Source organism: Marmota flaviventris, chromosome 15 (genome assembly GCF_047511675.1).
Source record: "Marmota flaviventris isolate mMarFla1 chromosome 15, mMarFla1.hap1, whole genome shotgun sequence".
NCBI lineage: Eukaryota > Metazoa > Chordata > Mammalia > Rodentia > Sciuridae > Marmota > Marmota flaviventris.
In genome coordinates this window covers 37,676,689-37,682,688 of record NC_092512.1, presented here as the reverse complement: position 1 = coordinate 37,682,688, position 6,000 = coordinate 37,676,689, and positions in this window count along the sequence as shown.

The window sequence follows — 6,000 nt, the reverse complement described above, 5'->3', positions numbered from 1 at the left end:
GGTGAGGCAGGAGGATCACTTGAGCCCACAACTTCACCAGCCTGGGAAACAGAGTGAGACACCTGTCTCAAAAAAAAAAAAAAAAAAATCAAAAATCAAAAGTTGAGAAACTGAAGCAAATGGATGGATACTCAGTGTCAATACTGCTGATAAATAATAGTGGTGTAATTAAAAGATCAAGTTGGTACAATGAAATTGTGCCAGCCTCTTCGAGTGTGTTATAAACCAATTTGAATTACTTATCACCATTTTCTTCCTAATTGATTGAAATAGCTCAAAGAGCAACAAGTGCTTGGTCAGGGAGATCCTTTAGCGATTTGTAGCCAAAGGGAAAGTGAGAAATCTAATAGGGGCCAGGAAGACTGGAATAAATGGATATCCCAACTATAGGACTTCTCAAAGCCTGGGATGATTAAGGTACACTTTGGTTCTCCAAAAAGGACCTATTACACAACCTTTCTCAAACTTCTTTGACAATGAAATATTTTCCCCCCTGAAAAGTTATTAAAATCTTGACATGTTCTCAACACTATCTAGGAAATAGTGTCGTAGATCCCTAGCATCCCTGCCAAGGCTCACATTTTATTCTGTAAATTCTAATAATATTCCTGCTAGCTGAGACCTAGAGTGACAATCCTTCACCCAACTCTCTCAACGCCCAGGGTCCTGCTGCTGGAACCTCCAGGTTCCTGTACCCTCAGACTGTGAGGGAGAAATCAGAAGCTGTAGCTGCCACCCCAGGCTCCCAATCTCCATTCCCTGCACTGCCGATTTGAATCTCTCCCCCAACCGCCCCATGTGTAACTATAAAGTATGTGTTCAGCTATTTACTTTCCCTGTTCCATGCAGTGTGTTACTGAATAATGCAGTTCACAAGTAAACCCAGATTTTCTGCTGCAAGGTCTGAATTAAAAAGATTACAACCCTCTATCATTCCAGTTTAAACAGAAACCACCACTTATGTAGCTTTAAAAAAAAATGGAAACAATGATTCTCTGTCCTCTCAGAAATGCAAGCAAAATTGTAGAATTAAGACGTTTACATGGATTTTGCTGTTTCTGACGGCCCTAAATTGCCTCATTTAGAAAGGTAGAAAATAAAATGCCTATGTTTCTTAAATTTCCAGGAACTGAGCCTGGCAGCTGGTATTCACTGTTGTCTTCTAGAATTTGAAGCAGAAAAATTACAACCAAAGTGGTGTCAATTTGCTCTATTTATCTTGGGAATTAACTTTAAAGCTTAATTGTCAGGGACAGTGACCTCTATACTCATGAAAATCCCCAGGGAATTAGAATAGCAGACTACTTGAGTGGAATGTGAATGTCATCCTGGGGTGAACAGGCCTGCACAGAGCCCGAAGGAAAACGTTTGGCCCAAGAAGGATGCAGCTGACCCTACAAGCTTCTGTACTTCATTTCTCAACACTCAGATCAAGTTCTTAACCCACTGCTTCTGTCTGACCCTTGTTTCTACCCCTGAGTTGGTCCCAGATTTGCCTACTGATGTGTCTGGAGACAAGGTGTCCTTGAAATAAGCTGAGCTGGGTTCCAACTATTGACCCCATTCAGCTCTCAAAGGCCTCTGAGAATATATGAGTGGCTGGGAGATGGATTGAAGAAGTTCTGCTTGTTTAGGAAGGCCACTAGGCAGGGTTTTGTCTGAAAACTTCTCCTTAATCTGGCAGAATTTGGAACAAATGTTTGGCTGAAACCATATACTATCAAATTAATAGAACAATTGTAGGATAGAGAACAATAAGTCAGGAAACAAAAATGCAAGCATACAGCTCATAAAGTCTACTTTATGGAAGTAGTACAATGCTGAAAAAGTACACATTGTACTCCATGGAACAACTACCCCTATCCCCACCCTGCCTGCCCCAACTCAATTCATTTTGCATGTATTTAACTTTTAAAAAGGAGGAGGAAGAGGAGGAGGAAGAAGAAAAAGTCATTTGAGCAAATAACGTCCAGGCCTCTGCTGTGGTCAGTGGTAAACCCAGACACTCAAGAGATAACATCACTGTTGTAATGAGGTAACTGAACAGCCACTGGAAAGCTCTGGCTTTTCATAACAGCCTATTATAAGGACAAAAACTTTGCTGACTGGCCCCGCCCTAAATCATTGCCTTGTAGGAGAGGAGCCCTGTCAGAATAAAAACAATCAAGCTGAACTAGATTGCTCTCTTGTATGCACAACAATGTTTTCCTGGATCTGTTTGTGCAAGTTAAGAGCTAGGAACCTTAAGTATTCTTTCTTTCTGCTCTAAAAAATGGAGGTCATTAATTGATTTGGTCTTGACTAACCAATGATCCCTCTTGCTCTGGGAATGTTGTTCTTTTTGATCAAAACACAATTTCTGAAGGGACTTTAATGGAAAGATGAGGGAGGTGGAGACTTGCACTTAGGAAAGCAGTTTATTTAAGTCAATCCTGGAGAGCAGATGGACTGTCAGGTATTAAAACCAAATCAAACCAATGAAGGATTCTTGATTTGATCTAAACAGGCCTCTGGGGTAGTTCACTCGTGTTAGTGATAACAATTAACAGGGGTAGTAGAAGAGTTATTTTGGAAATTATGTGGAGTTTATCCTCTCAAATTGGGAACAAGTGAAAGCCAATGAAGGGAAAAGTCAGAGAGAAAATATAATCAGTAGGAAAACAGCTTTTGTGTTTTGGCATGTGAGAAAAAGAACAAAGCAGGGGGTAGTGCTTGCTGTTTCCCAAGATTGACCTATTAATTTTTCCTGAGCAATATTTTGAGTTAGTAGTCCTTAAACAGCCAATTGAAGGATCCACGAAGACTAATTATCCAGGAAGTTCTTTTACAATAGCTGGATTCCCAGACTGAGCTCTACAGAAATGTTGTGTAAGGCCAAGAAACCAGTACTCCTCAGGTTAGGAGGGATTGATACAGAACTTTTAAAACAGTTGGATAGAAACAGATAAACAATGGGTTTTTTAAATATATCAGAGGAAGATGGTTTAAAAGGTGTTTAAGAAAATAATCTGGCAGTAAAGGCACTTGGCCTGCAGTGGTTCTCCCCAAATTTAATCTATAAGCAAATCTCTAAGGGACCTATCTTATTAAAGTACAGATTCTCATTCAGTAGAACTGAGTGCACTTCTAACCAGCTGCTATGTGCTAGTCTGAAAGGGTAAGCCCTGGAGGACAACTGGAGTTCCAGTACTCAGAGGTTCTTGATATAGAACAATACTTTGCAGATCAAGTCAACATCTTTTCCTGGAGCCAAATGTCACCTTCAATCTAGATGAGATTGTGAGTCATAACAGAAAACCCTCACCTGAAATTAGGAGTACCAGGTTTTTGCTGTGGAACAATCAGCCAGCTTGATAAAATTACTTTCCTCCTAGAGCTGGGTTTGTGGCTCAGTGGCAGAGCACTTGCCTAGCATGTGTGAGGCACTGCATATAAATAAATAAATTAAGGGTCCATTGACAACTTAAAAAAAATTTTTTTTTAAACTACTTTCCTCCTGAGCATCTGTGGCCAAATAAAATGAGAGAACTGGATGTATTTCTAAAATACTTTCACATTCCATGATCCTAAATCCTCTAACCCCAGCACATTGAATAAAGTTGGACTAACTTAGGAGGCCTTTTCTAACTCTGAAGGTTACTAGGCACTGTACTGTAAAGAATCAGCATGTGCATTTTACATCCTTTGGTATGTTTGCCATAAAACATACATGTCCTTCCTATATTTCAATTGTATACATTATTATTTAGACATGTAATTACACCCTAAAAGGGGGAAATACATTTGTATGTGAGAGGTTGATAAAAGAAAATGCTATTGTATACAGACTGAAAAACATTATACTTTATTTTTAAAATATTGTAAGCGCTGGTATAAACAAGTCATAGCTTACAGATGTGTGTATATTGCACAAACTGCACATTTACTATTTGGAGAGGAAAAAAACTGGGTTTTAAAAATTGTTTGGACGGTATGTTCTTTTCCTTTTTAGTGGGGTGGGGAGCCAAAAGAATTGAATTACAGGGTAGAATATAAAATACCTCCTTTAAGGAAATAAATGTGTAATAAGAACTATCTAGCCAGTTCTCTCAGGCATGAGAATCCCCTGAGGTTCATGTAAATGTGTACAAGTATGTCCTCAGTGTCGCTCCAGATGTTTTTGCAGAGAAAGAATCCTTTTCTCCACACACTGGCATCAACACCCTGTATGGAACCTCTGTATTAAGATTTGCCCCCAAGCCAACAGCATCCTGAAGGTGATTCCAGGTGAGACTGGGGAGCAACAGGCCCTTCCCACCAGCTCTGTCTACACCTGGAAGATCATGTTACTAAGTATCCTCCTAAGCTTGGAGGGGAGAACAGAGCCTGCAAGTATTAACACAGGATAAGGCTCAAAAGCAAAGTTAACCCAACAAGCAGAGAGGTCAGGCCAGAATAACTTTAAATGGTAATTAAGTCTCTCCACACTTATCTTTGGAGATTGTCCTTGGGCTCTGGCTGAGCAGGGCCTTCCCCTCTGTGTGTGAGGTCTACTTGCAGTTTTAACTCTGCTGCTCCAGGGAACCTGAGCTGCACAATTTTTTTTTTCTACAGTTTTTGGCTACAGAGCCTGTAAAAAAGCTATTCTTGGCTTTTGCAGTTGCCCCCATGTAAAGTCTCCTTCACATGGCTACAGTGCCAAGAAGAATCCAGAGCTTTATTATAGGAGCTTTTCCACTAGTGATGTACTATTTCTTTTCTTACCCCATCTTCTAAGGAAAAAATGAAGTGCTCCTGCAAAAGACCCAATCACTCAATCCACCTGACACCCAGGACACATCCCACAAAAAGAATGCTGCTTTGTGGTACATGTGGCCTTTCCCAACAATCCACAGCAACATCTTTCCAGCCCAGGCTCTTAATACCTCTTCTCTACAAAGCTGACCTATCTTCTTTGTTCACGCCTCCCCACTCTAACCAGAGGTTGCATAAGTACAGCTAAGAGTAAACCAGAAAGAAGCAACTGCTCAGTTTTTCCAAAATAGAATCCACTGATGCATATAAATGCTTGAAGCTCATAAAAGCAGCAAATAGTGCAGTCAAAACTATCTAGAACCAATGGCAGTGATTATAATGCCAACACATATATGAAGAACCAAGCACCCACAGGCACAGAGGTGCACACTTATAATCCTAGCAACTTAGAGGCTGAAGCAGGAGAGTCACACTTTGAAGCCAGACTCAGCAACTTAGCAAGAGCCATCTCAAAATAAAAAATAAAGAGGACTGGGGATGTAGCTCGATGGTAAAGTGTCACAGGACTCAATCCCCAGTAAAACAAAACAAAACAAAACAAACCTGAGCCCCAGGCCTAGACAACCTACAGCCAAGACTATTGGTTGTCCCCCAGTATTCATTCTCCTCTTCTTTAGTAATAGAAATGTGATTGTGGGGTGGGGGGAGGGTTGGGTACCAGAGATTGAATTTAGGAGCACTTGACCACTGAGCCATATCCTCAGCCCTATTTCATATTTTATTTTAGGGTCTCAATAAGTTCTTTGCACCTCACCATTGCTGAGACTAACCTTGAACTCACAATCCTCCTGTCTCAGCCTCCTGAGCCGCTCGGATTACAGGTGTGAGCCACCCCACCTGGCCAGAAGAATGAATTTTAATTGGGCACATGCCTGCAAAAGACTACATTTCCCATTCTCCCTTGCAGCTGGATATGCTTAGTGACTAGGTTCTGTCTGGTTTCTGGAAAGTCTTTGGAAAGAGTGGAGGTTTGCCCTTTCACATTGGTGCTGACCAGGGTGCAGCCACATTGGACCATAAGGTAGAAGCCATGTCTTGAGCTTGGTAAAATGACATGATAGAAGAAGCCCAAGGACCTGGTAATAAAGAAGTTATCCACCATGTGGTCTAAATTTATATGAGAGAGAAATCAACTTCTCTGTGGTTTAAAATCATGATTTGTTTTAGATTTTTATAATACAGCTCAATTGTTTTCTGATATACTTT